This window comes from Mirounga angustirostris, unplaced genomic scaffold (assembly GCF_029215605.1).
Source record: "Mirounga angustirostris isolate CCGP_5_RB_7025 unplaced genomic scaffold, mMirAng1.0.hap1 SCAF_12, whole genome shotgun sequence".
Taxonomy (NCBI): Eukaryota; Metazoa; Chordata; class Mammalia; order Carnivora; family Phocidae; genus Mirounga; species Mirounga angustirostris.
Window position 1 is genome coordinate 59,143,723 of NW_026991720.1, and position 19,304 is coordinate 59,163,026.

A 19,304-nucleotide genomic window follows, 5' to 3' on the forward strand; every position below is an offset into this window, starting at 1 on the left:
GTATATCTGATACAAACTATTAGTTATAATAAGTATGCAAATACTTGAAATAGATTATAACATGAAAAAATATAAGGAATCTTGAATTCACAGTTAATGAGGATATTAAATTGTCAAGAATTCTATTTCCACGTGATTTAAAGTTAATATAAATTTTTGACATTTCAGGTGTTAGGTACATCAGTACTGATTAAACATAAATTAAGCAATTATCTGTTATACTGCCTTAAGCACTCTAATTTCAGATCTTAAATGATATTTACCTATTAGAAGTAAAGAGGCATTATAGTGGAGCTATTAAGAATATGAGGTCTAGAGTCAGCTAATGAAGATCCAGTGTCTTTGCTGCTCATCAGAGGTTTTGGTCCTTGGATAAATTAAGTTCTTTGTACTTCTGTTTCTTCATCTGAAAATTGGAAATAACAAGAGTATCTGCCCCATAAAATAGTTGTGATAATTAAATGTGGTGACATTATTTAGTATATGCTCTGAGGTTAGTGGCTAGCATAAAAGTGTTTGCTCTTACTAAAAGTGAACATATTTTGGTGGACAAAAAAAGGAAACATAAAGTTAACATAAAGTTGTATGTTCTAAGTTTTTTGTTTGTTTTTTGTATTTTGGAGTAAGTCTTTCCAAGAAAAAAATTGTTTACTATATGTATTAATTTTTCTCCTTTTCAAATAATATATATTTTGTTTGTATAAAGTATCATGACATCACAGCTTCCCAGGATTATCACAATGGGTGACAATTTTTGCCTCACAGTTTTGACGTCAATTCCTATTGATGTAAAAGTGCTTATTTCAGTGTTTCATGGAACTATTCAACCTCAAAAGCCATTTTTAGATAAATCATCCAGGGCAAATATGGTCTCTGAATTCAGGTCATGCCAACTGAGAAAAAAAGTGACTGCTTTTTAAAAAATATATTTAGTCATTGTCTGTTTTAATTATGCAATTTATTTTTAATTTGCAAACTGACATGTAATGAAGTCCATTTGCAAAATAAATTTTTCATACTGTCTAAGAAACCTTAGTTGTAAACATTGGGCTGGATATGGTTATAAGTATTTAGAAAATCTCCAATGAAAATTATTTTTCTTTCTATTTCTACAAATTATTAAATTTCCTCTTCACAATACTCTTAAGAAGAGCTTCAAAGCTGAATCTTAGTAACGTAATGTATACATGATATTAGTATAGGTAAGAATGATGAAGCTAGGGGCGCCTGGGTGGCTCAGTCAATTAAGCGGCTGCCTTCGGCTCAGGTCATGATCCCAGGGTCCTGGGATCGAGTTCCGCATCAGGCTCCCTGCTCAGCGGGAAGCCTGCTTCTCCCCTGCCTGCCGTTCCCCCTGCTTGTGCTTGCTCTCTCTCTCTCTCACTCTCTCGTTGTCAAATAAATAAATAAAATCTTAAAAAAAAAAAAAAGAATGATGAAGCTATGAAAAGCATATAAAAAGGTTTAGAAAAAGACCATATTGTGCAAAACACTCCCTTTTTCAGGAGACCTTCCTTTATGCTGAGTTTTTTGAGAATCTGACATTTAAAAATATGTTTAAAATAGGAAGACAAGAAATTATTCACTGTAGGGTAAAATGAATTGGCTTCAATAGACATACCTGTTTGGGGACTGTACAAGGTCACATATAGGATCAAACTTTTCCTCCTTCGTACTCTGCATGCTAGGAAATCAATAAGAAGCCAGCACAGATATGAGGAATTCTTAATCTCAGGAAACAAACTGAGGGTTGCTGGAGTGGTGGGGGGTGGGAGGGACGGGGTGGGGCTGGGTGATAGACACTGGGGAGGGTATGTGCTATGGTGAGCACTGTGAATTGTGTAAGACTGTTGAATCACAGACCTGTGCCTCTGAAAAAAATAATACATTATACGTTAAAAAAAAAAAGAAGAAGTAGGAAGGGAAAAATGAAGGGGGTGGTATCGGAGGGGGAGATGAACCATGAGAGACTATGGACTCTGAGAAACAAACTGAGGGTTCTAGAGGGGAAGGGGGTAGGAGGATGGGTTAGCCTGGTGATGGGTATTAAAGAGGGCATGCTCTGCGTGGAGCACTGGGTGTCATATGCAAACAATGAATCATGGATCACTACACCAAAAACTAATGAGGTAATGTATGGTGATTAACATAACAATAAAAAGAAACTTATTGTGAAACATAAAAAAAATAAAATGCGGAATAAATGTTATCAGTAAAAAAAAAAAGGAAGCCAGCACAAAACAAGAGTTCAATTTTTAAGAAACATTTACTGAAGCTTAGAATATGTTTCTCTATTTGCAAATACACTTTATTATATGAATATTTATATTTACTTCACAGCCAGTATAGACTGAAAAGGTTAACTGAAGAAATGCATCCTCAGTTTCTCTAACTTCAAGGACATATACCACACAGATTGTTAATTTCACTACAGTGAATATAAAGAAAACAACTCTTGTTATTAAATTTCCACAATCTTATAGCATTTGCCTTTTTAAGAAAATGCTCTGTTAAATCCACCCCAAATCAATCTCTATGTATATGCATTTTTAATACATAGTTCAGGTAGCTATGATTCCTGTTAATTTTTTTTTTAAAGATTTTATTTATTTATTTGAGAGAGAGAGAGAGAGAGAGAGTGCACGCTCATGGGCAGGGGGAGGGGGAGGGGCAGAGGGAGAAGCAAACTCCCCACTGAGCAGGGAGCCCAACACAGGGCTCTATCCCAGGACCCCAGGATCAGGACCTGAGGTGAAGGCAGATGCTTAACTGACTGAGCCACCCAGGTGCTCCTCCTGTTACAAATTTTAATACAGATTCTTCTTTTGAGGTTCCTTGCCATTCTAGAAGTTATAGAAATCTGTTTCAATTTAATAAAAATTTACTTTAAGGTTAAATCACATAAGATACAATAGAAAGCATTTAAGCCTCCACCCAAACAAAGAAAACCCCTACCCTTCATCTTAAGGTAGTCTTGTCTAAAATGTAGACAAGATAAACCCTATTTTTTTTAAAGATTTTATTTATTTATTTGAGAGAGAGAGAGCATGAGCAGAGAGTGGGAGAAGCAGACTCCCTGCTGAGCAGGGCTTGATTCCAGGAACCTGAGATCATGACATGAGCCAAAGGCAGACGCTTAATCGACTGAGCCACCCAGGCATCCCAAGATAAACCTTATTTTACCAGTTAAATAGCTTAAATCTGAAGTATCTATTTGCTTGAAATATATAGCCTGCTGTTTTAAATATTTAGCAGCTAAATGAAAGCTATCTCTTCTCTTTTAAAAAATGACATTTAAAATAATTTTTGTTACAACTCCATATCAATACAATTGAAAAATCTTTGAATGCCTTCTGTTTGTAGGGCTTTGTGCAAATATAAATATAAATTGGCCTGTAAGTCCAATGAAGAGACAAACAAATAAATGGCCTCTGAAGTGTTAGAGAGACTGATGGGATATCATTCTAGGATTAGAGAAGGCCCAGAAGAGGAATTAATTAAATCTACCTATCTGGCTTCTCAGAAAAAAAAAAAGAAAGAATGAAAAGAAAAAAGTCACGACAGAGTATGTATGCTGTGTCTTTAAAACAAAAAACATTGGTCTAAATAATAGTGATGTCATGCAATATAAAATCTGGCCATTTTTAGGAATTTGTCTTGAGCTTCACTGTGTGGATGACCATTGCTAAATCAATTATACTGTAATCCACATCCATCATGGAGACAGCCAAATAAATGGCTAGGCTATGTTAGAGTTTGCTAATTTCCCACATAAAATTTCAATTTCAAAACTACAATTTCTCTGTCACAAGCTTTCTCTTTTATGCTTTAAATCATGTTTTGCTGCATTTTCTATGGTTCCTTAAGTATGTATGTAGCTGTGAACTTCACGTGTGCTTAAGAAAGTTTGATTGAAGTCTTCTTCAGTAATTAAGGTGATTTATCACTGTTCAGTCAGACTTCTTTACAACATGAATTACCCTCATTGAAGTAGAGGGAGAATTCTCTCTGATTTAAAAAATTATCTCTTAGGGTCAGCAGTATGCTTGCTGTCCCCAGGGAAATCATGTAGAGTCTGCCAATGTCATTCAGTTTAAAAAATTAAATAATTGGAAAGTCAAGTACGTAAACATTAACCCTAGAAATCATGACTCTCATGAAGGAAGAGGTAAAAAATCCTTGTGTGTGTGTGTGTGTGTGTGTGTGCGCGCGTGCACAAGCACTCCTGTGCATATGCGTATGGGTGTGTATGCATGTGTAGGCATAGGCATGCACATGCCCCACACATGCAGAATTCTGCCAGGCAGTGTGTTGTATACTTTACCTGTACCAAATTTTTTGATTCTCTAAACCATTCTGTGTGGTGGATGCTATTTTCCTCATTTTGAGATATGGACAATTGCATTGCCTTCTTTCTCTGACATGCTTTAAGGATAAAACCAAATTGCCAACATCTCTCTGGAAGGAGTTTGTACACATGACTGGTGCCCAAGCTTTTATGGCTGCCACCTGAGGATTGGGACCCCTGAGCACCTGGCTCTGCTAGTCAGCAGGTTTTGCTTTCATGATTCCAACAGGACTATATCAAATAAAGAAGGAGTTTTATTTTTAAAAATTTTATTAATTACAAGGGCCCCTGGAGGCTCAGTCTGTTAAGCATCTGGCTCTTGATTTCGGCTTGGGTCATGCTCTGATCTGAGGGTCGTGGGATCGAGCTCTGTGTTGGGCTCTGTGCTCAGCGGGGAGTCTGCTTGGGATTCTCTCCCTCTCCCTCTGCCCCTCCCCCCACTCTCTCTCTCTAAAATAAATAAACCATTAATTAAAAATATTACTATTTACAGCTTTATTGAGGTATAAGTGACATGTAAAATGTTAAGATATTTCAAATGTACATTATGATGATTTGATATATGTATCCATTGTGAAAGGATGCCCCCATATACTTAACACATCCATCACCCATTTATTTATTTATTGACAACATTTAAGTTTACTCTCAGCAAATTTCAATTATACAGTATAGTATTATCAATTGTAGTCACCATATTTTACATAAGATCTTCAGACCTTATTCACATTAAAGTTGAAAGTTTGTACTCTTTTCCCAACATTTCCCTATTTACCCCACTTCAACCCCCTATGATCACTTTTCTACTCTCTCTTTCCATGAGTTTTTGTTTTTTGTTTGTTTATCAGGTTTCACATATAAGTGATACTATGCAGTAATTGGCTTTCTCTGGCTTGTTTCACTTAATATATATCATATCTTCTTTATCCATTCATCCATCCATTGACAGACACTTAGGTTGTTTCCCTATCTTAGCTTTTGGGAATAATGCTGCAAAGAACATGAAAGTGTAGATACCTCTTCAAGATTCTGATTCCATTTCCTTTGGATATATATGCAGAAATGGGAATATTGGACCATATGGTAGTTCTCTTTTTAGTTTCTTGAGGAACCTCATACTGTTTTCCATAGTGGCTGTACCACTTTATATTCAGACCAATAGTATATAAGGCTTCTCTTTTCTCTATAACCTCACCAATATTTATCTCTTGTATCTTTGATAATAAACATCATAACAAGTGTGAGGTTATACACACACACACACACACGTATATAGTGGAATATTATTTAGCCTTAAAAGAGAAGGAAATTCTACCATTTGCCATTTGCAACAATATGAATGAAACTGGAGTGCTTATGCCAAGTTAAATGAACCAGACAGAAATACTGCATTGATTACACTTACATGTGGGAAAAAAAAAAAGGTTGAACTTCTTTTATTTTTTTATAATTTTTTAAAGATTTTATTTATTTATTTGACAGAGAGAGCACGCATAGGCACAGGGAGCAGGAGAGGGAGAAGCAGGCTCCCTGCTGAGCAAGGAGCCCAATATGGGGCTCCATCCCAGGACTCCAGGATCATGACCTGAGCCGAAGGCAGACACTTAACCATCTCAGCCACCCAGGCGCCCCAAAAAAGTGAACTTCTAATAGAGAATCAGAATGGTTGTTGTCATGGGCTAGGGTCGGGAAAATGGGGAGAGACTGATAATATGATAGGAACTTTCAGTTACAAGATGGATAAGGGAGGATCTAATGAATAACATAGTGACTATATCTGATAATACTGTATTGTATAATTCAAATTTGCTGAGAGAGAGAGTAGAACTTAAGTGTTTCAGCAAAAAAAAAATCAAATATGTGAGGTAACATATTAAGTAACTTGGTATGGGAATCTTTTTACATAGTATATACACATCAAATCATCACATTGTACATTTTAAATATATTCCGATTTTGCAAATTGTATTCTAATAAAACTGAAAAAATATCCTTATTTTATAAATGTGAAAATTGAGGCATGGAAAGACAGTTTTTGTTTTTTTTTTAAAGATTTTATTTATTTATTTGAGAGAGAGAAGGAGAGACCATGAGAGACCACAAGTGGGGAGGAGAGGGAGAAGTAGGCTTCCGGCAGAGCAAGGAGCCCGATGCAGGGTCCTGGGATCATGACCTGAGCCGTAGACAGACGCTTAACCAATTGAGCCACCTAGGCGCCCCTGGAAAGACAGTTTTTCCAAGGTCATATGCTTAGTCATTGACACACCTAGGAATTGAGACATGCCTTTTTTTGTGCCAAAGCTTGCATGTCTAACATTGCTATTCCTAGCCAGAGAGTCTAGTGGAGATTGGTAAATGACCTTCTCAGCAATATGCCCTGGTGACCTGCTATGTTATTTCCAATCCTATAAAATGTGAGAACTGGACTAGATTTGGTCTAAGAACCTATTCAAAATATCCAATATTTTATGATTTTTATTCTTTTTAAAGGTAGGGCCCTCTCTGGATCTTTCATAACTTTCCAGCCTACCTGTACTTATCCATGGTTTGAAAACCACTGGAAAAGTTCCTGTGTTAAAATCTACTCTATTTAGGAAGTAGCTGTCCTCTCATCATTTAAGTCAAAGTTGGTGAAGATTTTAATCACACTTGATATAAATTAAGCAATTTGATCTTTCTCAAACATAACAATGTTAAAAAATGTTTAAATTATAAAGTAAGAATGCATTTACTTATGGGACCATATGTCCTTTAGAAGCAGATGCTATGAGTGTTTGGACTATGTTTCTCTTTCCTATGCTTTGTACATAATAGGTATTCAATAAATATTTGTTGAATAAAGTAACATGACATGGTATTTTAAAGCACCAGTTCACATAAAAGGCTGTTATTAAATATGGATTTATATTTACTTTAAGTAATCTATGCTATGTCACTAAGTTTTGTTTTTCATGAATTGGTTTTAAGAATTACCTTGCTTAAATACATAAAAGGTCAATAAAGTTTATCTTGCTTATAATCCTTGTTACAGGACTAACATTTTAGGGACACACACACATAAATGTGCAATGACCTATTTTCTTTTTCTTTTTGGATAAGCCTATAACTTCTAGGGAATGTTTTTTCTTCCCCCCAAGTTTTTATTAGTTAACATACAGTGTAATATTAGTTAGACAGACGCTTGGAATTTAGTGATTCAACATTTCCATACAACACCCGGTACTCATCACAACAAGTGCACTCCTTAATTCCCATCACCTATTCCACCCATCCCCCCATTCTCCTCCCCTCTAATAATCATCAGTTTGTTCTCTATAATTAAGAGTCTGTTTCTTGGTGTTCCTGTCTTTTCCTCCCCCCATGTTCATTTGTTTTGTTTCTTAAAGTCCACATATGAGTGAAATCATATGGTATTTGCCTTTCTCTGACTGACTTATTTCACTTATCATAATACTCATTAGCTCCATCCACATCCTTGCAAATGGCAAGATTTAATTCTTTCTTATGACTGAGTATTATTCCATTGTATATATATACCACATCTTCTTTATCCATTCATCAGTTGATGGACATTTGGGCTTTTTCCATAATTTGGCTATAGTTGATAAGACTGCTATAAATATCAAGGTACATGTATCCCTTTGAATTAGCTCTTGTGTATCCTTTGGGTAAATACCTATACTGCAATTGCTGGATCATAAGATAGCTCTACTTTTAACTTTTTTTTTTTTTAAAGATTTTATTTATTTGACAGAGAGAGACACAGCTAGAGAGGGAACACAAGCAGGGGGAGTGGGAGAGGGAGAAGCAGGCCTCCTGCAGAGCAGGGAGCCCGATGTGGGGCTCGATCCCAGGACCCTGGGATCATGACCTGAGCTGAAGGCAGATGCTTAACGACTGAGCCACCCAGGTGCCCCTCTACTTTTAACTTTTTGAGGAACTTCCATACTGTTTTCCAGAGGGACTGTACCAGTTTGCATTCCTACCAACAGTGTAAGAGGGTTCCCCTTTCTCCTCATCCTCCCCAACACCAATTGTTTCCTGTGAACAACCTATTTTTTTAAACATCTAGTCTAGTACCCACTAGACTAGGTACAGATTTGGAAGTCAAAGTGTACATTTCCTTAGGGAGGAATAGGGGTCCTGATGTTACTGATTTGCAAAATTCTCAGGAAATGAGACTCTAAGGAATTCATGTTGATTGAATTCATATAGTAAGTAGAAAAATCATTTTGGAAAAGTATTGGGGACTGAAAAAATTTTTTTTTAAGATTTTATTTATTTATTTGAGAGAGAGAATGAGATAGAGAGAGCATGAGAGGGGGGAGGGTCGGGGGAGAAGCAGACTCCCTGCTGAGCAGGGAGCCCGATGTGGGACTCGATCCCCGGACTCCAGGATCATGACCTGAGCTGAAGGCAGTCGCTCAACCAACTGAGCCACCCAGGTGCCCTGGGGACTGAAATTTATTATGAAGTTTTGTAGAGTCTGTGAAAGGTTACTTTGAGACAATAAGAAGTGAGTCAAGAAAGTGTCACAGTTAATTTAGCAGCAGAGTAAAGACTGGAAGAATTTAAACATCCTTATTCTCACTTATCTTCCCAATATCTTGCATCCAGAAATTAATTTATTTATTCATCCACTTATTTATTAGAAAATTACCTACTGTACCCATAGCACATTTTAAACACTTTGCTGGATGCTAGAGGCATGTGAATGAACTAAACAGACATGGCTTCTGTTGCTGCAGAGCTTGCCATCCTTGGGCTTTTGACAGTGAACAAATACGAATTAAATTACAGAATTGGGAATACATGTTTTGATGACAAAAGAAATTTAGTTGGGAATTAAGATATTATTTATTTCTATATACCTGTAAGTTGTTGATTTTGTTGATTAATGGAAATTTATAGATCAAGTTTATTTTTCTGCCACTTTTCTTTGAGATTGATTAATTATACAAAGATCCTCATGAAGTTTCTAAAAATCCACTGATGGGGGCATTTATGGACAAATTGCCCTTCTGTATCAAATATATTTCTAAGGAGGGTGGACAATCTTTGCCTACTTCCTTACATTGCATTTAATATAAGTATGAAAATGTGAAGTTACAGATTTTTAATAATGTTAATAGTGTGTTTTATTGGAGTTATTTAATGAACAAAAATTAGAAGGGCAAAAATATGTGACTATTTGGCATGTTTTATTAGGATTGTGACTTTTAAAAAATTCTGTATACTGTTAGAATTTAGTATTGTACGACTTTTAAAACAAACATTAATCAATATATTTTCTGTTATAATTGTAGTAAGGTTGGTTTTGCTAAATTGATATTTATTGGATAATAAATGCTTTGCACATTAACTGGCCTTTGTTTAGCTAAAAGCAGTGATTTTCTAATATAAACAGATCAGGAGAAGATGTATTACTTAATCCTTTTGGGTTCCTTTCCTCCTTCTGCGTCCTCTGTTATATTTGTTACACTCCCTTCTTTTTGTATTAACATCTGTCCAATTAACCCTGATTATACAAGCCCTAACAAATGGGAAAATATATGGCAAATATAAAAATTGCTCAGAGCAGAGCAGAAATAATTAATGATGTGCATTATAATTACAATCAAAAGGAATTAAGTTTATTTTTACCTTAGACAACTGTATGCTCCAAGTGGATTAATAGTACTATCAATTAAGTGTCATGTATGTGTGCATATGTGTGTGCACATACATGTGTGTCTAGTTAGGAGGGGTTGTTCATCCAGTCTATTACAGAACAGGAATACAAAGACAAACTATTACTAGAGCAAATTAAGTTAGCTATTAAGAAGTGCTCTTGTCTTTAGGGGTTTTGAAAACTTTGTTAAGTCCTAAATTCAGTTCAGCTTCACCTTATATGAGAATAAGCTGGAGATAAATCAGGGCAGAGAATGAGCCACCAATAAGGACAGAAAGGGAGACTCCACGGGCAGCAGTAACCAGTAGGTTTCACCAGAATTTCTAGCTGACAGAAATATTGATGCATTGAAATCATAGTGGCTACTATGTGTGGAAGACAAGAGCCAACAAGGGACGTGTGTATATCAAGATACCCTGCATTTAAGTTCATAAACACCCTCCTTATTAGCTCTCTGGTTTTGCACACATTTTGTAAAATAGACATGATTATTTACTGGCTTACATTTTTATGACTCCAATGCATTAGTTTACACACGTGGCTCAAAATTATCATTTTTATCTGTACCCTGATGGGTTACACATACAAACGATTTCCCTTTTAAAATTCACCTGCTTTTCCCCTTCCCTTCTTACTTTATCCTCATCCATCCTCCAGTCCCCTGCTCCCAGGCTAACCAAGTTAGAATGCAGAAATAGAGTGTGCAGCTGTTAGAATTGCTAGAAGTGGGTTAGGCAAGTGGTTGATGAACAGTGACCCATCAAGGACTATAGTTAGCAAAAGGGTGGGGAGACAAGGTATCCAGTTTCCTGTTGAAGGGGAAATGTATCCTGAATGGTAGTAATTGCAGTGAGTCAAGCTTAATGTCTCGACAACAGCCACTCATACCTGCACAGTCTCCACCCTCCTCTTATAACTGGTCCCGCAGTTAAATAGCTGTAAAGCACTGTCTCTCTGTCTCCTTCTCCCCGAGCTCCAACAGCAATAGTAGCAACAGCAGCTGTAGAAGCGGCAGCTAGAGATAGGCAGGGCTGTTGCTTGCAGCCGCGCAGATTGCCTCCTCCTCACCACACGCACGCATATACACACACGCACTGCACAGATTTCCAGTATCGACGCGTCTTGATAGAAATGAAGGACTCCAAGAGATGAGAGGAGAGCGTGAGTCATGGACAACAGGTATTTCATCTCTGACAAATCCCGTTTCCTTCTGATGCTTATTGGTATGGATAATAAAATAACCATTTGTGATGCCTAGCCTGAGTGGGAGACTGGAGGTAGCCACGCAGAGGAGGGGAAGCGGGAGTGTGAGGTGGGGAGCGGGGATGCCAAAGATGACTTTCAGGCTCGGGAAACCTACATCTCTCAGCCTCCGCTGTTTTTGAGTTGCAAATTGTCAGGGGCGGGTGGGCTGCCGGCAGCCTGTGTTGTGGACTGGAAGTCGATTTCCATCTTTCAGACACTAGTTAGAATGGGCCGTGCGTGGTGGAAGGGGGTGGCAGTCGAGGGGAGGAGATGCTGCGAGCAGAGTTCTTGACGCGCCACTCCTCTGGGGAAACCGAGCTGTGAGGCAGCCTTCTTTACCGAGCCGAGAGCGTGTGAATTGGAAGGGATCCTGAGAGCTGGCTGGTCCCGGGTCCTCTCCGGAAAAGCGGTTGCCCTCGCTTCGGAGATGCGCCCAGCCTTCGCCTGCATCACACTGCAGTAAGTTAAACTCGACACGGTTGGCAATTTGAGTGGCTTCTGGGTTTGTGCTGCGGGGGGAGGGAGGCTGAGAAGAAATGGCGAGGAAAGTTAGAAAAGCATAGCTTTGAATTCTCCTTGAGATGTTCAGTCGGTTTGTCTCTCTGACTCCCGTCCTAGCTATGCTCTTAATTGGTTTACTCTTGGTTGTTTGCTGACGGATGTGGCTTGTCGGTTAGGTGTGCATAAAGCGCCTAGTCCATTGTGATTTTAGGCAACAGACCTGGCAAAAGCGTCCTACATTTAATTACAAGAGGGAGCTCCTGAAAGTTACTATAATGGGTGATACTTAGCCTTTTCGAAAGAAAATTCGTGAAGAGGCCGCTTAGACTTTCAAACGCTCAGCTAATTGTTCCAAGTTTCATTCCAGACTTACTCCTAATCTGCAAAATAAAGAAGCAATCCCACAAGCAAAATGAAACAAAGGTCTTTGATTTACTTTATTATATTAAAACAAAATGTGAAGTAGTTCTCTAGGTAACTGCCAGGCAACAGCTTTGGCGACACTGATGATATGATAAACATGCAAATACTCTCTAGTGGGTGGTAGTGCTGGATTCCCCCAGTTTCTTACTACTGCAATCATCTTCTCCACTTGCTAAGCGGTCCCTTCCTTGTGATTTCAAAGTGGGGGGTTTTTACATAGCCGGCTTTATACTTCGAACCAAGCAGCACTGTGGTCCCTGGCAAAAAGAAGGCTAAAAAAACTTTTGGAAAACTACTTCAACTGGTTGCTCAGGTTGCAGATAACAAACTCTTAAAAGGAGGTAAAAACAGGTCAGCGACAGCCAGCCCATTGTAAAGCAAATGACCAAATAAATGTGAATGCAGGCAGAATACTAAAGGTCTCTTTTAGAGGGAAACGAGATATAATGAATCTAAAAATGCTGGCGTATTTCTAACCAGGTCCTCTTTTACACTGACCAGATTTTTTTTTAATGGAGCAAAGAAGAAAGAATCTCTCAAGCAGAAAGGACATGTTGCGCAAAAATATCAGACCTAGCTGTAGGATCTCTGGAAAAATTGTGCTATTACTATAGTTTTCTCCAAGAAAGATTAATGAAAAAACAGAGTGCTCAAAACAGAGTCCAGGATTTTAAGCTGGACTCTTCCATATGCTGTCATAAATTCTATAGGATAAAGATATATCAAAACTTAGGAAACAGCTAGTGAAATGCAAAGTAATTCAGAAATTCTCCATCTTTAGAAAAAAGGAAACTAAGAATCATCCTCATCCAGTTATTTCAGTTTTTAATTGTGTTACTTCGTAACTTATTCCATACACATGTATTTCTTGGTGCAAAACTCTCCGTATAACTTCGTAAATCACTGAGTAAAATATAATCCAGAAGATATATTGCGATAGTGCATGCGTGAGAGTGGTTAAAAACTTTAGACAGCAATAAAAAAAGAAAAGGAAGCATCTACACAAAAGACTAAAAGAATATGGTTGGAGCCAGTTTGTGAGCAACTCTGGAATAGATCACTATCTGAACCTCAAGTATTAGCTAAAGAGAAGAAAAATCGGGCTAAGAGCCTGAATGGAATTACTAGGAATTTGAATTGCATAGGGATTCATCAGAATATCTCTTAAGATAGAAACATAGGTAGAAGAAGTCGAGTTTTGGGAATACCTTCTTTTCATCATTTGGTTGACCTCACTATAAGCCTCATGGTACACCTCATGTTATGTGTGAGAAGAAGATTTTCAAAACTGTTTTTGAAATAATTATTTTAAAGTTTAAACCATTGGTAAATTTTGCTGGGAAAAGTGTCTGAACTTGGCAAGTATCCTATGACTCATGCTTCCCTTGCACGCTATGGAAAGAAGGAAGAGTTGTAGCCAGACAAGCCAAAGATAGCTGCTGATCTCTCAGTCTAATTCTGCCTGCTAATAGTGACTATGATGTTGATATATAGGCTTGAGATGACATATTAAGAATATCCTTTACTGGATGCTTCTTCCCCTGGCTGGCCTCAGGAACAGAACTGTACTTATGTATGCATGATGCTGTTGCAATATTCTCTTAAGGGTAATACTTCTAGCCTAGGTGCATCTGCCTAGAGGAAGATCTAGGCAAAAATTTGAAACCTCTTCCTATTGCTTCTCTCCCATTCATGACATTTTCTCTCTCTTTTAAAACACCAATACAAAATCTGACCTCAAGCAAGAATCCTTTGTATTTGGTCACCTTTAGGTATTATTTATGAAGTAGGTTCAACCCCTTGATAGCTCTCTGGTTTATTTGCATGTATGATTTATTAACCATACAGTACGTGAATTGTTCACAGTTATTGTGAGTACACAAATGGCAGGTACTAGGTTAAGTACTTTGCAAATGTCTTCTCATTTATGGGATAATAGCTACAGGAGACATGGCATTTTCTCCCCTTTATAAGAAACTAAATCACAGAGCAAATAAGCAAATTACCTAAAGCAACATATTTATAGTAAATGGTGGGCTAGGATTAACTCTAAATCACTTTGCCCTTTTATTTTATTAAAATGGTGCTCTACCATGTTCTAGTGGAGTGAGCTTGTCGATTTATAGGTGGAGAACGTTGAGAGTGCTTGAGAAATCATAACAATCAGGAGAAAACTTCCTGCTCTCCTGCTACCCAAGACTGGATCTCTCCAAATTAAAACTTGAATTGACCCCAAATCCAAACATGGCATACTCAACTCTTCTAATTTCAGTGTTCTTCTCTGACTTCATGAACCATGAGAATGAGGCTGGGGACATCTTTGTCAGGAAGGAAAATGATGGAGTTAATATGGGAGGAGAGAAGTTGAAAGACCCATAAACCAAGAGGGCTAAAAGGAAAATAAGAGGAGGTTTATCATGGTGGGAGACTGGTATGAGAAATTGTCCAGATACTGTGTCCTGAGGGATGCTAAAAAACAAACTCTTTGGACCGAATGTGGGATAGATAGATAAAGCACAGATTTAAACCATCTCTTTAAGTAGTTGTAAGGTCTGAATATAAAAATTAGATTAGGCTTGTCTTCAGATAATCTCCTTTACACTTTTTTTTTTTAAAGAGTAAAAGTGATGATTCAAAGGAATGTGGGGGCTGAAAGGCCTGATGATGACCAAAGAGGTAAAACAGTGTGTGGAAATATCACTGGGTCTTGCATAATCACTTTCTGAAAATTTACCAGGAAATGAAAGACCATCTTTAACTGGTGAGGATAAAAACAAAATGGTTCATGTAGGTAAAATCTGAAGTGTTAAGGAGAGTAACGTGATTACTGTCACTTGTCTTCTTATCACAGAAGACAAACACTAACAAGGAATAAAATGAAAATGTTATGGGCATAACGCCAAACAACATTTTAAGATTGGTCTTTCTCAGCATGCTAAATTTAAACAGCTGAAATTCTTTTTTAAGTATTATCTGAGTCAACAATTTGAAATGAAGGATTTGTCTTGAACAGGGAATCTGTATTGCCTTGTAAGTTTGAAACACAATGTCCTTGACTCTGTTATTTTTTATTGGCAATATGCCAGTCACTACAGAGCAAGGAGCACAAAAGTTATTACCTTCAAAATCAGAGTATAAATATATCTGCTCCATAAGGAAAGTTGATGAACTTTGATGGAGCTTTGCAAATACATTTACATTGTCAGGCCTGATTCTTTGTCATGTCTCTTGTCACTTGTGACACTGCAAGTTGAGATTAAGAATAGAGTTAGGACAATTAACTTCAAGGGTTGATTTTTGAATGTGGTGTTTTGGCTCTCTTCCCCTTACAGTTTAAAAATAATGATGGGAACTTTTGTTGAGTGCTTGCCACGTACCAGTTGCTTGTATAAGCATCTTGCGCTTTAATCTTGACAATACCCTTATAGGATAATCCTATTATCATCTGCATTCCATTTTATAGAGGAACAAACTGAGGCACAAGAGGGATAAAGGACTTACCCGCAGTTCGATATTAGTAGTTTTGGAGCTGGGGTATGAAGCAGAAATTTGGCTCTAGAGCCCATGCTTTTAACCCAAAGGCTCCAAGTCTACTTATTAACTCTTACTGGCTTTTATAACCCTCTACAATTCATGCTATTTGTTTACCTCTTTTGTCTCTGCTTACACCTGTCTCTGTGATTTCTTTATTGACACCCGGATTCCTCTGTCCTTACTCCATTAGTGTTTCACCTTATGATGGATCTTTAAGCTTTTGCTCTAGCATCACAACCTTCCAGGATTCTACTTGGAGTCTACCACTGGCCCAACTGTCCTTTTCTGTTGTTTCGCTGCAACTCGTGCTTGCCTTTATTATTGAATATGCCAGAGAGGACTGAAATAACCTATTTTCTGCATTGAGGAAGAAAACCAAGCCTTATTCATCTTTGGAATGTTAGTGCTGAGCGTTATGTCTAATACAATAGTAAAGCTCAAAAAATACTGAATTCAAAGCTCTAATTCAGTTTCCTGAGGGATCTATAGTTCCAATTCCATAGTTTTTACCCCCCAAAAGACTAGAGACTGGTCTTTCAAATGCAAGTTACATGGTCTGAGACAGATAGTATATTTTAATTAGGTGAACTCATAATTTGTATAAAATTACTCAAAAGATATTTACCACCCCCTGTGGCATTGCATATTTAGAATATAGGAGACAATATTTTGGAATACAACAGATGACTATTCCAGACTGCAATATTGAAATTTGTAACAATACCTAATTTCTGGTACTAATGTATCTTGAGGGGGGAAAAAGCAAGTATTAGAATAAATGGTTCATCAAAGATGTTTTGCTTTTGTCGGCTAGTAGAATGAAGTTGTGAAATGGTGCTTTTGAAAAATTGTTTCTTGAATTCTTATTTTCTTTGAGGAAAAGTCCTGAGAAGATTTTGATTTAGTCATAGCTAATAAATATTGAGTCCTATCAGGAACAGACATTAGAAAGTTGACTACCATTAGAGGAAAATGAAAAAACGGATAATGGTGGGAAAATCAATCCCTACTCTCCGTCCCCCAAAGAAATATTTTCAGTTTATGGCATAATTTGGATTTTAGTTATTAATGATATGTAAATTTCTTTCATTAAGTATTCAAACATTATAACAGTGTGAACTGGATGGGCATGGCTATAGGGCTTTCAAAATACAGTATTTTTTTTTTTTTTAAGATTTTATTTATTTATTTGACAGAGACAGAGACAGCGAGAGCAGGAACACAAGCAGGGGGAGTGAGAGAGGGAGAAGCATGCTTCCTGCTGAGCTGGGAGCCCGATGTGGGACTCGATCCCAGGACTCTGGGATCATGACCTGAGCCGAAGGCAGTCGCTTAACCAACTGAGCCACCCAGGCGCCCCCAAATACAGTATTTTTATTAAAAGTATCATCTTAGGTCAAATAATTCTATTTTACTCTTTTTTTCCTACTTTATTCTCTTTCTAATCCATGCAAATAAGTTGTCAAATATGCAGTTATAACCAGGGGAAGAACAGCAGTGATAAGATGTGGAGATGTGTGGTAGCTATTTAAGATCCCTCTGGAGTTCCATCAATAAAGTTATCTCAGGATGAGAGTAACCCAGTGAAATACCTGGACCTTCCTTTATAATATTTCTTTTTCTTTATAGAATCTTTGTGATGATGGGATTGTGGTTAAAGGTGTGGAGAAATCAACTCCATCTAAAATTTCTCAGTATGCACAGATGCTCATTTGAATTTCACCATTTCCTTAGGCACTGCGATATAGGGGTTAACATTTATTCTTTGCCTTCAAATTGCCTGTGCTCAAATCTTTACTACTTGGATGACTTTGAGCAAGTAACTTAAATTCTCTGGTTTACATTTCTCTTTGTAAAATAGGGATAATGAACATGATATCCACTTCATCGAATTATGTGATTTAATCATGTGTATAAGAGGCTTAGAACGGAAGGAACATAATAAATACCCAGAAATAATAGCTATTTAGTATTTTCTATTTATTTAGGATGTTGTTTCAGGTAAAAAGTAAAGTGCCAGTAGCAAAGAAAATGTTCTAAGTAAAATCTAAAAGCTGTTTTCATTCTAGTTTTATATTAATAAAATACGAGACTCCTACAGCCTATTAAATGTTGCAGTAAACATCTTCTTTATAGGGTCATCTCTATTTATTATTTTGCCCAAAAGGTTTTTATTGAATTATTTAAAAAAAATGGTAACTGGTAACAAAGATAAATTAGATAACACGTGCAAATACTTCCAGGAGAGTGGTTGGCTCACAATCAGCCCTTAGACATATCAGTTCTCTTCCCTACCACCATGATGTGAGGCCTTTCATTTGTCTTCCTCTGACCATCTTAAGAGGTAGTCACAGCCATCATCCATTTAATGTATAAACTGATATTCTGTTTTCATCTATATCGACTCTTCTCCTATTTGTACCTATGCAGACTGGGAAAAAGATGATCTCTTGTATGAGGAAATCTGTTATTGCCTAGATTGCCTCCCTTTGAATCATATGAACTGGAAAGGAGGAAGAAGTGGAGGTCCTGTGGAAGAGCATTTCAGGATCCTTGACCTGAAAACAGAACTTCAAGCACAAAAGATGAGTTTGTAGTTTATTCAGCAACTTGTTCTGCTGAGACAGAAAATGTAAGGAAATCTTTTTTTTTTTTTTTTTTTCCTGGGCTTTTGACCAAGGAATCCCTTCGCTGGTTACTTAATGAAAAGAAATAAAGACTGGGGAATTCTCGCTTGCCTGCTTTTCTTAACATTGTATTTTAGTGATCCCAAGTAATGCTCAGCTACTTCTGGGAAATTTGAAGGTTCATATGAATAAACACAGTTATTAAAACTTTTACCTTAAGAAACAGAACTACTAACACCATGATCCTGTGCTTTATTTGATTTCATTCTTTAGTTATCGATGGGCTACTTTGTTTCAGGCAATGTGCCAGGCTCAGGAAAGGAAAGGGTAAGATAAGGGACAAATTCCTACAAAACTCAAGGTACTTCAGTGAAAGACAAAGACAGACAGAAGCACACACACCGGAACGAGGAAGCAAATACATGATTTATTGTTGTTCTTGTAATAAGTGCTATGAAAGAGACAAAGAGCTGAAATAGAGAAGAACAGAGGTCCTATTGACCGGGCAACAAACCGATTTCAAGACTCATAAGAACCACTTCCACAGACCTGCCCTCCATTATCCTTTTTTTCATTATAGAACAAGTTTCTGGTGCTGACAGTGAGCAGAGGAGGATTATACACCTGAAGTAGTCCTAAAACCAAGACAGATGAACTCATGGTGAATCAGAATTTGACCAAAACATTTCATTCAGTCAGAAACATGACTCCCACATTGCTATTCCCCTTAACTTTATATTACAGGATTATTCAATTTGTGGCAGCTTTTAAAGATTAGAAAAATGCAAGGACTTAATGTTGCTTAGTAACTTGTGTTGCCTGTCATTTTGGGTTGCACATAAACAACTTGTAACTTCCCCACACTTGTCCCAAATTACTAGAATTGAAACAGAGCACACAAGCTGATGAGTCATTTTGCTATCCTGTTGTTCTTAATAAGAGTTCTGGTTACCAG

General features: G+C 37.3%; 1 protein-coding gene across 3 annotated transcripts in view; it reads left to right on the forward strand.

The window, feature by feature from the left end:
• Positions 1-11,343: 11,343 nt before the first annotated feature.
• The window catches only part of DGKB (diacylglycerol kinase beta), a 725,959-nt gene continuing 717,998 nt past the window's right edge, over positions 11,344-19,304 (forward strand). For all 3 annotated transcript variants that reach the window (XM_054505270.2, XM_064575197.1, XM_064575198.1), the window contains exon 1: positions 11,344-11,723. The gene's annotated coding sequence lies outside the window, so the exon portion shown is untranslated. The remainder of the gene's footprint in view (positions 11,724-19,304) is intronic.